The 19,466-nt window shown below is 40.4% G+C and overlaps 1 protein-coding gene and 1 long non-coding RNA gene across 8 annotated transcripts in view; one reads left to right on the forward strand and one right to left on the reverse strand.

Annotated features, from left to right (window-relative positions):
• Positions 1-2,973: 2,973 nt before the first annotated feature.
• LOC115294767 lies at positions 2,974-8,675 on the reverse strand. The gene is made up of 2 exons (XR_003910127.1): positions 8,599-8,675; positions 2,974-3,143 (listed from the first exon to the last, which is right to left on the reverse strand). It is a non-coding gene; the product is annotated as an uncharacterized LOC115294767 (long non-coding RNA).
• A 5,940-nt stretch (positions 8,676-14,615) lies between these two features.
• The window catches only part of UIMC1 (ubiquitin interaction motif containing 1), a 106,704-nt gene continuing 101,853 nt past the window's right edge, over positions 14,616-19,466 (forward strand). For 5 of the 7 annotated variants that reach the window (XM_029942785.1, XM_029942788.1, XM_029942789.1 and 2 more), the window contains exon 1: positions 14,616-14,734. The gene's annotated coding sequence lies outside the window, so the exon portion shown is untranslated. The other 2 variants (XM_029942786.1, XM_029942787.1) reach the window with 2 other exon arrangements.

Below are 19,466 nucleotides of genomic sequence, written 5' to 3' on the forward strand. Positions count from 1 at the left end.
AAATTATCAAGGTGCTCAGAAGTTGTGCAAGCAGGTTTGGTTTCAAGTCTTTCTTGGAAACAATGCATGATCTATAGATATACAAAGAAAGGTTTAGTTAATGAATCACCTGTACTAAAGGTGGTGGCTAAAACTTCGAAGACTACTAAATTGGCCAAAGGGGCTGAGGTGATAGCTTCAGAACTACTGTGTTTCTTGAGCTCAGGCAAGGGTGATCAGGGCCCTAGTATTCACAACATGCTTTACCTAACTTAGAGCCTCCGTTCCATGAGCAGGGGCTGGGTGTAGGGATTCTCGGCTGTATTTTCCAGGGACTTCGTCTCAGCAACTGGTTGCTGGAGACAATGAGAAACTGATGTTCTGCTTCTCCTTGGAAGGAAGCCTTTGACCATGAGCTGAGGGAAGGGTGCCTTGTGTTGTTGGCTGCAGCAGTCTGGAGAGCAAACTCTACCTTACTGAGCTGGGAGGTGGACGGGAGGGAGCAGAGCAGTCCTGTTTCAGCTATTGCAGTCTTACTTGTCTTGCTGATTTTTTAATAGGTTGTTTGTTTGTTTGTTTGTTTTCTTCATTTACTCTTTGTCCTTAAGACTATTTTCAGAGGCTTGAAAAAAATTTTTTATAGTTTATTTATTTTGAAAGAGAGAGAACATAAGCAGGTTAGGGGCAGAGAGAAAGGGAGAGAGAAACCCAAGAAGGCTCCCTGCTGCTAGCACAGAGCCCAACAGGGGGTTCGAACTCATGAACCATGAGCTCATGACCTGAGCTGAATCAAGAGTCAGTCGCTTAACCAACTGAGCCACCCAAACGCCTCTTAAGTAGGCTTCATACCCAATGTGGGACTTAATTAACTCAATGAAGTTATTTTAAAAAAAGAGAGCAAACCTGTCACATTGTGTACCCGAATTGAGGGGTTGTAGTCACTGGCTTCTGGCCATGGTCACCCCTCCCATTTCTCCGACTCTAGATTACCTACTAATTACAAATTCTTTGTTTCTTTCATACCTACATACACATTGTCTGTTCTCTGTCAGCACTGTATAGGGTCTCTCAGGATTCCACCATTTTTAGCTTATCCTTACTTGGTAGGGTTTTTGCCACATTTCCTACAAGGTCCTCTTGTTAATATGTGGTAATGTAATAACTGTTATTGTATTGCTCTACCATGGACTGTTTCAAGTTAGCCTCTTTCCCATGGGTGAGCCTTTGGATTGTTTCTAGTTTTTAGCAAATATATTGTTTGGCTATAATCATCTTTGTTCAAGTCTGTTCTCTCTTTTAATCATCTCCTTGAGATGTATTCCCCAATGCAGTATTACTCAGGCTGAGAGTCTGATCATTTTTATGATTTCTGACAGCTATTGCCAAATTTCTCTAAGGAAAGATTATACTTGTTTATAGTACATTCACAATGAAGACATATACTTATTTTCTCACAGTCCTGTTACCATTGAGGTAATGTGCTCTACTGACTGAGCCACCCAGGCACAAAACATTGTTTTGTCTGTTTTATTTGTTCTTGCTAATTTAACAAATGTGCTGTGGGACTTTTATTTTGTATTTAATTGTTTGTGATGCTCTACATTTGTTTTAATGCTTATTTATTGTTAATATTTTCTTGTGGGTTAACTGTGTGTTTGACAGTCTCAACTTTGTTTATAACTGTGGGACTTTGGGCAAATTAGTAGCTGTCTTTTCTCACTGTGATTCAATTTCTCAAACTGTGAATTGGAAATTGAACTAAATCAGTGTATACTTTGCTTAGCAGAAGAATTCTTTTTTCCAAACATGAGTCTATATAGACTTCTAATGTTTGAAAGGGATTAGAAGTGATAATTTATTAATATACAGTTATTTTCAAGGTTAAAAGTTATAATAGTTATTTATTGAATCAATTAATTTGACAATGAGGCAGTCTAGATAAAGAAAAAATTTTGCAATTGGGTATTATAGGTGGTAATTGAAGTCTTTGTATCAGAGTCATCATGTAACTTACTCCTGTTCTTTTAAATTTTTTTATTTTGGCATAATTTCAGACTTACAGAAAAGCTGACAGAGTCGTACAAAGAATTCCCATATAGTCTTCATATGGATTTCCCAAATGTTAAAATTACTATTCTAGTTCTATCATTGTCTCTACTCTTGCTGTATAGATAATATTTTTGAACCACTTGAGATCAAATGGTAGACATGCTGCCACTTTGCCACTTTAAATACTTCCTTGTATATTTCTCAAAAGCAAGGACATTTTCATATATAATCACAATATAGTTATCAAAGTAAAAAAAATCACAGTGACACATTAGTGTTATTTAAACTATTAACTTTATTCAAATGTCCCAATCATTTCCTTTACAAAAGTAAGAGAATTCGAAATCATATGTTCCATTCAGTTGTCATGTCTCTTTAGTTTCCTTTAATCTGGATGAATTCTTGGGTTTTTGTCTTTCATGCTGCTGATATATTTAAAGAGAGAAGAGTAGGTATTTTATAGAATTTCCCTTAGTTTGGGTTTGTTTCTGTTTCTCTATGGTTAGATTAAAGTTTATGCATTTTGGCAGCAATACCACGGGCATCATATTATCTTGTGCATGATATTGATGTCTCATCACTAGTGATGATAGCTCTGATCATTTGATTAAGTGGTGCCCACCAGTTTTCTCTATTGTAAAGTTACTATTTTCCCCTTTGTAATTAATACTTATTTTCTGAAGAAATTCTTCAAGATTATATAAATATCTTGTTAGTTATCAACCTTACATCCACTAGTTTTAGCATTCATTGATGACACTGCCTTAATTTTACTCTGTTGGTTGCCAAATGGTGGTTTTATAATTTCATCATTGATTCTACATTTATTTAATTGACCTTCTACCTAATAGAAGAACTGTCCATTCTCCCTTGCTTATTTATGTATTTATATCAATATAGACTCAAGAATTATTTTATTCAATGATTTACAGTCTATGACTATCATTATTTTTATATTGTCCTGTATTTGACCCTAGAACCCTCTTCAGGTTGGCTCCTATATGTTTGACATGTTCTCATCTTCTTTGAGCACTTCTTTACTTTCTTGCACAAACAGATGATCTGGGCTCATCTTGTACTTTCTGTGGAGTCAGCCACTTCTCTGAGTCCTAGTTCTGTAGAGAATGGTTTTAAAAGTTTAAAAAGAACTTTTAATGTTTTTAAAAATTTGCTTTTGAGAGAGAGAGACAGACAGAACATGAGTGGGGGAGGAGATAGAGAGAGGGAGACACAGAATCTGAAGAAGGCCCCAGGCTCCGAGCTGTCAGCACAGAGCCCAATGTGGGGCTTAAACCCATGGACCATGAGATCATGACATGAGCTGAAGTCGGATGCTCAACCAACTGAGCTACCCAGGCACCCCTAAAAACCAAGATCTGGGGGTCTAGGTATTCTCATTCCTACTGGAGTGTCAATGCTTCTAGACTTTCTTAGTATGTAGATTTAGGATACATATATATGCATAAATATACATGTATGTGGGTGTGTATGTATGCATTTGCATTCATTTGGGTTTTTTTCTCTTTTTCAGTGTGAATTTTGTTTTTTTCCTTCCCTTCAGTGTGGTTATGTTATTCGATTGCAATACAGTTTGGTTTATTTGTTTACGTTTGTATTCTATTTAGAGATTCCCCCCATCCTTGTTGAGAGAGAGAATGCACAAGCTGGGGAGGGGCAGAGAGAGAGGGAGAGAGAAAGAAATCTTTAGCAAGCTCCACATTGAGTGTGGAGCCCCATGTGGGGCTTGATCCCACGACCCTGAGATCATGACCTGAGCCAAAATCCAGAGTCAAAAACAAACAAACAAACAAACAAACAAAACAAAACAAACAAAATCCAGAGTCAGACTCTCAACCAATGGAGCCACCCATGTGCCTCAACTTGGAAGCTTTAAAAAGAGAGGGAAATTTTTGTTTCAAAGTAAAAATCAAGAACACTACCTAATGGTGTAATAGATTAAAAGGCACCTAAAACCTATAATAAATGCTAAGATAAAAAAAATTTCACACTATGACTAACATAAGTATAGTAGGTATATACCTGAAACTCATCTAGCATTTTCTTGGTTGCTGTGCACATGTGCTGTGATACTGTTCTTTTGTTACAGTTTTAAATGAGTAGCCATATATAGCCCTATGTTTTTAAAAAAGTGAAAAAAGCTTCCTAATTATTGTGGTTTGAAGAGGTTTATAAATAATACTTCTGTTCTCTTGTCCAAGATTGGAACCAGTTAAAAGAATAGTGTGTTAGCCAAGTAAGCTTGCTTATACTTCAACCCTGAATTGGATGGACTTGCCCCAAGTTAGGCACATCTAAACAGTCTTGGCTTTTCTTAGAGGAGATGTGAGGTGAGGGGTGGTGTGAAGTGCCAAAAATCTTATAGCAGAGAAGAATAGAGAACATGTGCTTCATACAGCTGGGCATATCTGGAAGATATCGAGGAAAGGGTTGAGTGAAAATGTGCAGTTCCTTTTCTGAAGGCTGTCAGACACATAGCCAGCCCTACTCAGGGAAGAATGAGTGAGTGAGGAGTTAGAGAATGGCCAGGGTTATTACACTAACTGTAGTGCTTCTACATGGAACATGAGGAGTTGTAAGTAAGTGATTTTTCCAATATTAATAAATGGCCCACTTTATTTATTTAAACATTTTTAAATGTTTATTTTTGAGAGACAGAGCATGAGTGGGGGAGGGGCAAAGAGAGAGGGAGACACAGAACCCAAAGCAAGCTTCAGGCTCTAAGGTATCAGCACAGAGCCTGACACGGGACTCGAACCCACAAACTGTGAGATCATGACCTGAGTCAAAGTCAGACACTTACCAACTGAGCCACTCAACAAGAAAGTCCATGCAGAAATGGCAAGAGAGGCTTTAGAAGGAGAGATCAGCACAGAAATATTAGGTAATGTGGATGCAGCAATCACTAAAAGCTCTCTGGTGATTATTTCGTTTGTTTTAAAATATAAAATTTAGGGGCACCTGGGTGGCTCAGTCGGTTAAACATCCGATTTCAGCTCAGGTCGTGATGGAGCCCTGTGTCGGGCTATGTGCTGATAGCTCAGAGCCTGGTGCCTTCTTCAGATACTGTGTCTCCCTCTCTCTCTGCCCCTTTCCTGCTTACTCTCTGTTTCTGTCTCTCAAAATAAAATACATTACATTTTTTAAAAAGATTAAAAAATATATAAAGTTTATTCATTTTTAATTACACAGTGGTTCTAAAAATAAAATCAGGACATTAAGGATATAGTAAAGTTCTTTTTGATCCCAATTTTAGAACTTTAGCTCTCTTTTCAGAAGTATCCTATGCTTTCTGCTCATTATATATCCAGATATCCTCCCAGTCCTATGAAAATACTTCTACATGTATCTGTTACAAGAGTTTGTATTCACATATGTGGAATCATGCTGAGAGTGTCACTCATTCTCCTCTCCTCTTCTCTGTGCTGGGTGCTAGGTATTCTTCTTTATTCTGTGCAGCAATACACAGAATAAAGTCCATATTCTCCTCGAGCTTTAAAGTTATAACTTTAAAGTTAATATCATGTTTTGAGATATTCACCATGACACATACAGATTTGGTTCACTTCTTTTAATTGTTTTATGTTACTATATTATATGAATATATTATACTATATGATATATCATTCCCTTACTGATGGACATTCAGAATTATATCAATTAAGATGTTGTTTACTGCAAACAAAACATGACTCATATTATATAAAATTAAGGGTACTTATTATTTCACATTACAGAAAGTCCAGAAGTTGAATGCTTTCCAGGTATATATGATCAGGTCTCTCATCCTGTTATTTTCTATTTTTTCCCCTTCTAAGCTGTGTATTAGTTATCTGTTGTTATATAACAAGCTTCCCCAAAACTTGGTGGCTTAAATAATAAACATATTTTTGTGGCTTGGGAACTTGAGTATAGCTTAGCCAGGTGGCGCCTTTGACTTAAGGTCTCTTATGAGGTTGTAGTTAGGCTGTCACCTTGTGGGGCTGGGGTTAGTGGTGGTAGTGGAATTCTCTTCCACACATGGATCTCTCCACATGACTGTCTCATAACATGGTATTTGGAGTCCCCCAAAGTGAGCAAATACAAAGGGTGAGAATGCCCAGGAAGGAAACCACAGTGTTTTTATAACCTAATCTTGGAAATGACATCCAATTACTTCTGCCTTATTATGATATATATTTTTTAAGTGAGTTAATAAGTATAGCCCACACTTGAGAGTGTGAATGGCAGGAAGTGGGATGATTGGGGGACATTTTAGAGGCTGCCTATCAATGGTTGGTCTGAAGTAGGATGCTCCAAATGGACCTTTCTGGCCCTGCACTGAAATCTTTTCTGATCTCCCCCTTCCCAATTCCATTTAATCAACATGTATTGAGTGTTTGCTTTTGGCCAGGCTCTTTGCTACTTGCTGGGGTTACACAGATCATGTCTTCAGAAAGCTCACAAGTCTTACAAAAGAGATAGATACATTCAGCAGATAACTCCAGTATACCATGGGTGATTAAATGTCCCAGCAGCGGAGGAAGCAAGCAGGGGACTACACTGGAACTGGTCTCAGGTCTCCTTAGCTGGTGTGTGCACTCTCATTTAAGAGATTATCAAGAAGCAGGGGTTGGTCAAGGCTGCCTTTGGGTGTCCCATAGGGGGGGCGCTCAGGGCATTCCCTTTTCCAGTGTCTGTCTCTCCTGGCATTGACTACCTTGGTTTCACCCCAGGTTGGGGATTACCTGTCAGTTGTTTGGTCTTCTGGGCCTCCTAAGGCCATATGGAAGTGGTGGATGAATTAGGGCAGCCAAAAGTTGTGTCTTTTTGCCAATCTCCTACATCTATTGGCTCCCTCTGCCTTGTCCCTGTTATTATAGACCTTGAAGGTGTCTCCTACCAAGATTGACAGTGGAGTCTGAGGGATGGCCTCTAAGTTTTGTAATTTTCTCCTCATGTCTAGAGCACATTGGGTAATAAAATGCCTGGCAAGCAATGCCCTTCCTTCTGCAGGTCTGTGTTAGTATAGTTGACAGTGTTCACAGAAGACAATGATATCTAATCGGGTGACAAATTTGACTGGTTCAGTGACAGAGAAGCCCACAGACAGGGACAGAGAGGTAGACATACCAAGAATTTTTTTTTAACTTTACTTATTCATGTAGACACACACACACACACACACACACACACACACACTGAGAACATCCCTAGCAGGCTCTGTATCATCAGTGCAGAGCCTGATGTGGAGCTTGACCCATGAACTGTGAGATCATGACCTGAGCCAAAACCAAGAGTCATAAAACAATTTGATTTATGGGGCACCTGGGTGGCTCAGTTGGTTAAGCACCCAACTTTGGCTCAGGTCATGCACTGATAGCTCAGGGCCTGGGATCTGTTTTAGATTCTATGTCACCCTCTCTCTCTGCCCCTCCACCTCTCATGCTCTGTTTCTCTCTCAAAAATAAACAAACATTAAAAAAATTACAAAAATAAAAAAAAATTATTTAAACACAAATGTAGGCCTCATTAGGCCTGTGTGGTTAACAATTTGCAATCCCTGGATTTTATATCAGACAGAAGAAAGAAGAAAGAAACTTCTCTGCTGCATACCTACTGCCTTCCAGAGTGAGCGCATGGGGAATTTTACCTCTCCTATCACTTTTTTTTTTGGTTAAGAGGCTTAACCAATTGAGCCACCCAGGCACCCAAAGGGGTACCAAAAAGTTTTAAAGAGGGTAACAAAACAAGGAGTCTCCAGGTTGAAAGTGGGCAGAGTGGAGGGAGCTGGAAAAAGCAAAGGGAAAAAGAGAGAAGGAAAGAAAGAAGTCAAGCAAGGGCCAGTGGAAGGAGGCACTCTGTCCACTGCCATTAAGGGTGACCAGGCCAGGGGAGTCAGCTCTTTCACCCCATCCCTTATGGGATTCAGACAACTTGAAACCAGGGAATGAAAGGAAAAAAACACAGTTTCCTGTGGCTCTGAGACTTTCAGCTGTTATGCAGTGTGAGGGTAATTCCTCCACCACTCTCAGTAGTCCCCACTCAGGGACAGGGTGTGTTTTTTGTTTGTTTAAAAATTTTTTTTTAATGTTTATTTATTATCGAGACAGAGAAACAGAGCATGAATGGGGGAAGAGCAGAGAGAGAGGGAGACACAGAATTGGAAGCAAGCTCCAGGCTCTGAGCTGTCAGCACAGAGCCTGACATGGGGCTAAAACCCACAAACCATGAGATCATGACCTGAGCCAAAGTCAGACGCCCAACCGACTGAGCCACCCAGGTGCCCTAGGAACAGCCTGTTTGACCAAGGTCTGCATGGTGTAAAGTGAGCCTCTCCCACTTCTGCTGGTTAGCTAACAACCAAAGGAAGCATGTTCTCAGCCTGTATGTAGGCTGAGAAGTTAAGCTGTAGCTATTTTGCAGTCACCCCCATTAGTAAGGAGGGGGAGGAGCATGGAAAAGGAGAGAGAGGTTAAAGGAGGAGGAAAGGAAATTGGGAAGGAAGGGCAAAGGGAAAAGCATTGCCTGAATGAGGTAGTGGGAACCCTGGGATGCCGGAGGCTGACTTACCTAGCACTGTGACACTGAAGCAAAGGTTCAGGCAGCTGCTAGTCAGCTATAAGGGGTTTCATCTAGCTACATTCCCCATGAGTCCCAGAACCTCTCCTGCCATCCTGGGGGAGTTGCCAATAAAGTATGATACCAACCTCTAAGGAGGCTTAGCTGGGAAAAGGGTGATGTTTAAGCATGTAGAGGTGGGAATATCTGATACCTGTGCACTTAAAGATCATGCTTTTTCATGCCTTGCATGTCTAATTAGCATGTAAAATCTCCACCCTTGGGTGTGATTGTTAGTATTGTAATGAGGGGAAAAGTTGGAGAAAGGTCAGTGATGGTGGCTATCTTGGCACAGAATGGTTTTATCCAGTCTTCACCAGTGTTCATAGTTGAGTCCTTCCTTTCCATAAACATCTCATTTCCACAATTCTGCAAGATATACTACTTAGGAGGCATGGAGTGTCAGCTTTTCTTTTTATGGAGACAGCCAAGGAACACTGGATTTTGCAGTTAGGATTGAGGGGACCTGAGTTTAGTCCCTTCTGTCTCATTTCTCTGGAGATTTTACTCTCCTTATTCCTAAGAAGGGGCTGAAGGTCTCATCTTCTGAAACTTCTTCCTGCTGAGTGGGGGGCTGTTGTCCTTATCCTAATCTGGAGGTGTAAAAAACCTCTTGCTGACTATTCTGATTATTTCTAGGGACTCAGGTCTTCCACAGTCTTCCACCATTGGGATGGGCTGGACTCCCTGGGCCACCATCACCTTGACCTGAAACTGTTGGAGTCCAGAAGATACAAACTTCACTAACAGGTTAGACAGATAGGTACCAAAAATAAGTAGCAGCAGGATGGCCATTAATGGTCCTAGAAAAGGTAAGAACCAAGAGAGACTGGAGAAGACAGTTTTGATTATTGACCATATATAGTTAGGGTCTGTCCCTTGGATGTACTGATGTAGCCAGGATGCCTGCTTATAAATATTTCTTGTATTTGCTTCAATATTCACATAGTTATTTACATAGATTATGTTAATAATGGCACAGACTTCTCCTTGTTTGGTCAGGAGATAATCTAAGGCTAACCTGTTATTAAGAAAAGCATTTGCTAGAGAAAATAAGGATTCTCCAAGATCCTGCAATTCTTCTCCTCTATTTGTAGACAATTCTTCCAAGGCCAAAGTGAGATTTCTTCAAGTTACTTCACTGTAAGTGAAGCCTCCCCAAGGGGATACCAGCTCTATAGTGGCTCCAGTTCCCACAAGGATTAGACCTATAGCATACTTTGGGCAGTTATGTTGTATCAGGTATATAGTTATGCTGCCTGGAGTTATGTTTTCTACAGCACATTCTCCCTGGTGGTATATGCTAGTTAACACACGAATAGGCTACCACCAGTTGCAGCTTATATGTGCCATCTGAGGGAGTTTTAGAAGTTGGGGGTGGCTGAGCTCCACATAAAAAAAGAGAACCCGGTAGTATATATGCTTTGTTAGGAATGCTAAAATTAAATTGCTTCTAGAGTTAATTTTTGGGGAGCTTGTTTGAATGATTATAGTTGGGGGATAAGAGCCCACCTCTTGGAAGGGTATAAGTTTTAAAATTTTGTTTTATTAAATGGACAGAGACCACTGGTTGTTTGGTATAGTGCCATTATAGATGATAGTTTGGCATCCCTGGGCCATACATGATGTAGACTGAACTGGCACTCGACCAGTTAAGTTTACCATAGGAGTTATATAGATACATGGGTAAGTTCCATTTTTTATTATGCAGACTTTGAGGGCTTGAATAGCTTACCCTGGTGAAAGAAAAAGAAGTGGTTGAAAGATTGCCCATCAGGAAAAATGACTGGGAACTGTGGGCTGGCCTGTGGGTGCCTATAACAGATCCAGCAGTTATAAAGATTATTTCCTGAAGCTATGAGTCTGGAGAAATTAACCAGGGGATTTTCTTACCATTGACCCTTGTTCAGAATAGCTGGAAAAATGACTAGAGTCAACAGGAGGAATATTTTTGTTTTAATTTTTAATTTTTATTTAAATCCAATTAGTTAATATATAGTGTAATAATGATTTCAGGGGTAGAATTTAGTGATTCATCATTTATATATGACACCCAGTTGTTATCCCAACAAGTGACTTCTTAAAATGCCCATCACTTATTTAGCCCATTCCACAACCCAACATCCCTTGAGCAATCCTCAGTTCTCTGTATTTAAGAGTTTTTTATGGTTTTCCTCCCTCTCTGTTTTTATCTTATATTTGCTTCCCTTCCCAAAGAAATATTTTGGTAATGGAGGCTCTCCTTTTAGACTCAATGGGGCAGAGAAGGTGTTTCTCTGGTGAGGTGGGAGTGGGGTTGAGTAAAGCTGTAGAGGGCAAGCAGAACTATGGCCACAAAGATTGTAAATAGGAGTCTATGTCACCACATTATTTATCAGTTATAAATTCATTTTTTTGAATAGATATTTAAAGTCTTCTAAAGGCTCAAAGGAGTAAGATGACTCTAGGTCTTCTGGATAGTCGGGTGGATAGTCAGGAGAAAGGAATTTTAATCTGGAAAGATGTACCCAATTAGGGACTCCTTGTAAGTTAGAGTGGCCAGGATTGCTCCATAGGGACCTTCCATTTAGGCAGCAGTTAGTTCTCTGAGCAGTTTTCCTTCCAAGTTCTCAGAAGGAACTGATCTCCTGGGTCAACCTGTGGAAGAGTCGCCCTCTCTGCCTCATCCTTGGTGAGGGCTGGCAGTATTTTGTTTGCAAAATATGTGATTGGTTTATGTACTTGACCTAAATTAATAATATATTATAAGTTCTGGCTCACTTCTCTAACAGCAGGACTTGTCTAATTTGAGACTCATAAGTCTTCTGAAATGAGACAGAGCAACTAAACTCAGGTCCCTTCAATCCTCATTGCAAAATCCAGCATTCCTTGGCTGTCTGCATAAAAAGAAAAGCTGAAATTCTATGCCTCCTGAGTAGTATATCTTGCAGAAATGTGGAAACAAGATGTTTACAGAAAGGAGAGAGGCAACTATGAAGACTGGGAAGACTGGATAAAACCAGTCTGTGCTAAGATGGATGCCAACATAGACTTTCATGGACTTTTCACACTCATAATACTAAAAATCCCACCAAAGGGTGGAGATTTTATATACTAATTAGATATGTAAGGCATGAAGAAGCATAGCCTTTAAGTTCCCACATGTCAAGAAATCCTCCCCTCCACATGCTTAAACATTACCCTTTACCCAACTAAGCCTCTTTAAAACTCTCCCTGACCTCTCTTTGGGAAGCTACCTGAAGATTCTTTCCTTTGTGTTGCCTTCCTTGTGCTATAACATAAGCCCCAATAAAGCCTTGTCTGGAACTTCTTTTTTTTTTTAATATATATATTTTAATTTTTTTAAATTCATTTTTGAGAGAGAGAGAGAGAGAGAGACAGCATGAGCAGGGGAGGGTCAGAGAGAGAGAGACACACAGAATCGGAAGCAGGCTCCAGGCTCTGAGCTCACTGTCAGCACAGAGCCCGACACAGGGCTCGAACCCACAAACTGTAGGATCATGACCTGAGCTGAAGCTGGACGCTCAACCGACTGAGCCACCCAGGCGCCCCTTGTCTGGAACTTCTATTTGACCTCTTATCAATTTCTATTTAGTGAATCAAAGGGCCCTTTTCAGCATCATGGTTAGAGGAGGCAAAGGAAGAAATTGTTGAGCTGGATTTTGGAGGATCAGTTAGAGGTGTGACTTGGGAAGATTAAAAAAAAAGGATATTCAGAATTAGATATTACAGAAAATGTTAAGAATAATATAACTAGTTCCATTACCCAATTGTTAATATTTTGTTATGTTTATTTTTAGGTTTCTTCTTTTTTAAAAAAAGAAATCATGACAGCTCTATCTGAAGTCCTGTTTATTCCCCTCTTCCAATCCATCCTGACTTCTATCCCCTCCTCCTGCCCTTATATTATCAGGGTGCATATCTACATATCCATCTAGTTCATTTTCTATACCTTACACACATATATTTCCCATAATCAGAATATACTATGATTCTGTGTACAGTAAAACTTTGGTTTTTAAAACCAGATTGATTAGTTTGTGAGCATAAATTGTTCCAGAAACATGCTTGTAATCCAAAGCACTTGTATATCAAAGTGAATTTTCCCATAAGAAATAATAGAAACCAAAATGGTTTGTTCCACAACTGGAAAATATTCATAGAAAAAGGATTACAATACTATAAACTGATACAAAATAATAAAGAAAATGCAAAAGAAAAGAATTAACCTGCACATACTTTTGAAAACCTTGGCTGCTGTGAGGGAGATAAAAGAGAGGAGGGTTATTGTACAGGATGACTTTCACTATCACTAATGGAATCACTTCTATCTAATGGCTCAATGGAATGTTTTTCTTTTCTTGCAACTTTAATAAGGAACCTATCCAATGACACTTGCTTTTGTCTCCTTTTGAGGATTTCACAGAAATGTGACCTTGCATTGTCGTTAAACAGATTTATTGCTTGCACTGCTACAGCTTTATTCGGGTGATGTTTTCTACAAAATTTTGCATTGTTGCCCACGTTTTACACATCTCCCTAATCTTATTTAAAGCCAGGGATTCTTTGGCCTTTTCCTTCTCCTCCTCTGCAGGTAAGATGCAGACAAAGACTTATAAAATCTTGCAATTTTGGCCATTCTCATAACCTTGTTGGTACTTCTCAATGATTTACTTCTTAACTTCCACCATAATCGTCTCCTTCTAACTGCCTTTCTTTTCAATCTTTTTCTGCATAGGGGCCATTGTATATGCTCACACAGATGTTAACTGCAGTACAATATTAATAGAGTCTTATCATATACTGTATTTAATGTAACTGGCAATAAGGAGTCTATATCTGCAGGCAACCTGGCCTAGAATGAAGCAAACATTCCTTTCATTCAAGCTTACTCTTGAATGAAAAAGCAAAGGGCTGACCATAGATGTTTTGAAGTGACAAAAAATACAGTAGTGCCAGTTGTGGGCACCTTCCAACGTTTTGAAAAATCACTAATTTCTGCCAAACACCAATGCCTGAGACAGAGCATTCAAGCATGGATGATCATCACCCACAATCTTGAAGAGAGAAAAAGAGAGAAGAACCATTGGCTCAGTTGTGATCATGTGACATTCAGCGTCAAGCACAACTTGTAAGACATTGCTAAATTTATTAGAAATGTTTACTTGTCTAGCAGAACACTTACAGAGCAAGTTACTTGCAGTCTAAGGTTTTACTGTATTTTTAAATTTACATATTCTATTTCACAATGCACATATTTGTTGGTATGTTGCTATTTATAACTCTTACGAGCTATTAAATGTTGGTAGTATAGGACTTATTTGTTTTATTTGTTAATATTTTATTGTAGGAACATATCATATTTTATTCCTATGTTTTATTGCACATTTCTGTTTACACTTTTCACAAGGAAACAGACTTAAACGTTGGTTTGTCTTCTTGTGCACACCTGTAGGAGTTTCTTTCTGTATTTTTCTATACATGAAGTTGCTGGGTCATAAAACGCATTTTTTAAATTTCACCAACGCGGCTGTTCTAATTTTACACTGCCACCTGACCTTTCTAACAGTTTCTGTTTCTTAGTTTCCCTCCCCCGAAATGATCAGATTGTAACATTTACCAGAAAGAGACAGTTTTCAATCGATCATATTAACAGATAATGTCAATATAATCCTAGATGCTAAGAAAGGGCAGGAGGAGGCTCGATGTGGCAGAGAAGATATGGGGTTCACCGTAGTGTTTTGGGCGCCTGTTACCCTTTGGTTTCCCTCAAAGTGCTAATAAATGATACAACGAAAGACCACACTGTAAGGCGCGGGGAGGACCAGATTTGCGTTCCAAGATCAAATCCGATTCCCATTGGTGGCAGGCCCCAGTCCTTGTGCAGTGGTATGACCCGGCAGCGGCTTCCCCCCGCGGATTGGTTCCGTCCCTGAACAGCGGCGCCTGCGCCCACACCCGCCCGAGAGCCTCCCCGCGGTGCCTCAGCTTTGCGCGCGCGCCCGCCCCGCGTTCCTGACGTGCTGCGGACGCTCGCGACCCGCTGCGCCCCGGAGGAGGGGCTCGGCTGAGGGGCGCCGGCGGGTCGGTGAGTACCTGCCGCCTCCGCACACCTCCAGCCCGCCCTCTTCCCGCCTCCTTTCTCTCGCGGGGGCCGCGGCCCGCTCCTTACCGCCGCTGACGCTGGGTAGGGCCCTTTCGGCGCGGAGGCTAATCTCTTCAGACGCCGGGGTAGTCCCTCAGGCTGCTGGGTGGGCGTCTCTGGACGCCGGGGTGGGCACACAGGATGCGGGCGGGCGCTTCTCGACGCGAGAGTGGGGCCCTTTGGTACACCGGGTGGGCCTTAGGGACTAAGGTGGGCGCCTCCTGACGCGGCGGTGGGCTTCCTTCCTCAGGTGCCAGACTTGACCACCCTCTCCCCTCTCCCTTATTCTCCCCCCGCACCCTTCACCGGGGGTGCGGCCTTTATCTTCCTGGTCTCTCCTTCGTTATTTCTCGTCTGACTTTGGGGTTTTGTCCCTGCCCGTCCCTCGAAAGCGTCTTCCTCACGCTGAACAACCCCGAGAGGCGGCTGCGTTCTAGCCGTTGCCCCCCACGGGGCCCCGGAGCCCGATCTACCGGAGCGAGGGCCACTGGGCCCCTCTGCCGCATACTCCTCACGCCCCCGCCCCCCTTCCGGCCAGGCTACTGTCGTTGCGGAGTGATCCTTTCTTTCGTTAGTTATTTGTTCAGAAAAAAATATATTCCTTGGAAATCTTTATTGTTTGTCACTTTCCCCTCTCACAGAACTGAGGTCTCCTGTATGATGACAGTATTTCAAGCTTGTTACACGTACGCATTTATGAATAATCTTAACGACACTTTTTATGAGATAGGTACTATTCTCAGTTTACAGAAGGGGAGCTGAGGATAGAACACCTGTCTCATTAGCAGTAGGGCTGTTTTGAATCCTGGCAGCCTGACTGATGTTCTTGTATTTGGTCACTGTATCGTATGTAAGTAGTATGCAGGAAAAGAAAGTTTTACGCTTCTGTATTTTTTTCTGTCGGGAGCTAGTGCTTTGTAGATGAATCAAAGAATGTGTTTTTGGAATCCGGCCTATCGAGCTGCAATTCACAACATATCCATTTACCAACCTAGGAACTTACCAATTGATTGATTTTGAATAAGCTTGCAAACATGTAGAATAGTGCTAAAAATCGTTAAAATAATGATTAGTGATAAATAGTGTGAATTAATGATTCCTACCACATAGAGTTATTGGGAAGATAACCTTTATAATGCATATGACGTATCTAGGATAGTGTCCCAGGACTCCATAAATAACTATAATTTAATTATCAAAATGTGTTTGGAGTTTGTTGCTACACGCTTATCCTGAGCCTGAGAATAAAGTGGGAAGTAAAGAGTAGACTGTGTGTGTGTAAATGCATTTATGCTTTTTTTTTTAATGTTTCATTTCTTTTTGAGAGAGAGAGAGAAAGAGAGAGAGAGAGAGAATGCCTGTGGGGGAGTGGCAGAGAGCGAGGGAGACAGAAGATGGAAAGAGGGCTCTGTCTTGCCTCACAAGTTGTGAGATCATGACCTGAGCCGAAATTGGAGGCTGGGCAGAATCAACTAGTGGCCCTCATTTACCTTTTTTTTCCTTAAAAACAACAACAACAACAATAAGGAAACAAGCTCTTGAAATCAGATGATAAAGAGGTTGGTACCAAATTTCTTGAACACTGACTTAATAACTTAGGGTCAGTCATTCATAAAGAATTGTTGTTAAGGTCCATGTGTCCCTAAGCTTTCAAAGCAGGTTTGGTAGGTAGAATGTCAAGATTTAAAATTGTTTTTTTTTTAGTGATTGTTCTTCAGATAGTTAAAGATGATAGATGTGCTTAAAGAAAATGACAAATAGTATTCCAAATTGGAGATTTCCAAGGACACTACCAAAAAAAGCTATGTATGAAATAAAAAAACAAAAAAAAATAAGTCTCACTGTATCACCTTTACTGCCTGTACATTTTTTAGAGAGATTTTGTTCCTGTCATAATTAAAGTGAGGCTGTTGGCCTGTGGACTCTATTCTTCCTTCACAGTTAGTGGTAATTTGTTCTATAGCCTCAGTTCAAGTTAATTGAAGACAAGCCATTATTTTGGTGAAGTTCTTCATTTTGAAGGATAGAAACTTAAATAGTAGCTGAGCTATATGCTAGCCTGTGTGTTTAAATTTTTTTATGTTTATTTATTTTTGAGAAAGATAGAGATAGCATGAAAAAGGAAGGGGCCTGAGAGAGAGGGAGACACAATCCAAAGCAGGTTCCAGACTCTGAGCTGTCAGCACAGAGCCCGACAATGGGGCTTGAACCCACCAACTCTGAGATCATGACCTGAGCCAAAGTGGGATGCTTAACCGACTGAGCCACACAGGCACCCCTGGCCTGTGTTTAAATTGGCCAAACAGTGGGCGGGTGCCTGGGTGGCTCAGTTTGTTGGGTGTCTAACTTCGGCTCAGGTCATGATCTGGAGGTTCATGAGTTTGAGCCCCATGCCCGGCTCTGTGCTGACAGCTCTGAGCCTGGAGCCTGCTTCAGATTCTTTGTCTCCCTCTGTCTCTCTGCCCCTCCCCTGCTCATGTTCTCTCTGTCTCTCTCTCTTAGAAATAAATAAACATTAAAAAAAATTAAATTGGCCAAGCAGTGCCTTGTTTTTACTCTTAGAATTACTGTAGAGCAAAGTGGCTAAATCTCATGAGGCACTGAATTTTGGAGTCTATATCTGTGGGGTGCATCTACTTGATGTTTCTTATCTATCCCTTATCTGCTTAATTCTTTGAAAACCCATTTTGAGACTGCAGGTGGTTCTGTGCTACAGAAAAGAGTTTTTTATTTATTTACTTGTCTTTAAGAAATACATATATTTGGTGTGATGGCTACTCTTGGTAAGAGATTTGAGCATTTTGGTTTAAATAACTCTAGGGTACAGAAAACATTTAATAAGATGAAAGCTATTCCATATAAGATGTTTTCCTGGGTCACTGTGATTCTTTGAGAATTCTCCCAAACTAATTCTGACATCAAAGTCTTACCTATAATATTCAACTTGTGATAATTTTATCCTTTTCTGTCTTTTTGTAGTATTTAATAATTTAAATATATACATTAATCTTTATTAATTAAATATATACATATGTATTCAGCATGTATTTATGTGTGCATACCATATATCAGGTAGCAGTTTTAGTTAGAAGAGGTGTAAAGATTAGGTCATAGATCGCTTCTCTGTCTTTTGGCTAAGATCAAGTGAAGATTAAGTCATAGAGTATTAGAGTGAGGTAACAAACAGAATTGCAAGTGCCTGCTTGTGACTTTAGACTAGTTACTTTACTGAACTTACGCTTCCTAGTAGTAATTGTATATACTTCTTAGGTTTTTATGAAGATAACTAATTTAAAAATATTTTCTGGCCATTAGGGCACTTTGGTGGCTCAGCTGGGTAAGCATCTGACTTGATTTTGGCTCAGGTCATGATCTCAGGGTCATGATGTTGGGCTCTATGCTGGGTGTGGAGCCGGCTTCAGATTCTCTCCTTCCATCTCTCTCTCTCTCTCTCTCTCTGCCCCTTCCTTCTCTAAAAATAAATAATTTTTTAAAATGTTTTATTTATTTTTGATACAGAGAGAGACAGAGCATGAGAGGGGGAGGGGCAGAGAGAGAAGGAGACACAGAACCAGAAGCAGGCTCCAGGCTCTGAGCTAGCTGGCAGCACAGAGCCTGACGCGGGGCTCGAACCCACGAATGTGAGATCTGACCTGAGCCGAAGCTGGAGACTTAACTGACTGAGCCACCCAGGCGCCCCTAAAAATAAATAAATTTAAAAAAATTAAAAAAATCTATTTTTGAGACCCTTGAATTGCCATGTGAATTTTAGGATCAGCTGTTGATTTACACACAAACACACACACAACTAACCAGGATTTTGAGGTATTGTATTGAATTGATATGTCAGTTTAAGAAGTATTACTATCTTAAATCTTTTGTCCTTGAATGTGGGATAATTTTCATTTATTTAGATCTTCTCTGATTTCTTTAAAAAATGTTCTTTTAGCTTTCAGAGTATTAATTTTGCATGTCTTCTGTTAGGTAAAGTTATGCCTAAGTATTTTAGCCCTTACGATGCTGTTGTAAATGGAATTTTTTTTTTTTTAATGTTCTTTATTTATTTTTGAGAGACAGAGAGAGATAGTGTGAGCAGGGGAAGGTCAGAGAGAGAGGGAGACACAGAATCTGAAGCAGGCTCCAGGCTCTGAGCTAGCTGTCGGCACAGAGCCCGACGCGGGGCTCGAACCCACGAACCGTGAGATCATGACCTGAACCGAAGTCAGATGCTTAAGTGACTGAGCCACCCAGGCGCCCCTGGAATTGTTTTCTTAACTTCATTTTCACATTGCTTCTTGTGAATGTATAGAAATAGTTTTATTTATTGATTTTGTATCCTTCAGCCTTGCCAAACTTGGGTATTCTGATAGTTAAAAATTTTTTTTTGATGTTTATTTATTTTTGAGAAAGATCATGAGCGGGAGAGGGAGACAGAGAATCTGAAGCAGGCTCCAGAGCTGTCTGTGCTGACAGCTCAGAACCGAACGTGGGACTCGCACTCACCAACAGTGAAATCATGACCTGAGCTGAAGTCAGACGCTTAAACGACTGAGCCACCCAGGTGCCCCTCTGATAGTTTTTTTAGTGGATTCCTTAGAATTTTCTATATACAAGATCATTGCATCTGAAAATATAGTTTTATTTCATTCCAATCTATATGCTTTTCATTTCTCTC

Source organism: Suricata suricatta, chromosome 6, assembly GCF_006229205.1.
Source record: "Suricata suricatta isolate VVHF042 chromosome 6, meerkat_22Aug2017_6uvM2_HiC, whole genome shotgun sequence".
Lineage (NCBI taxonomy): Eukaryota > Metazoa > Chordata > Mammalia > Carnivora > Herpestidae > Suricata > Suricata suricatta.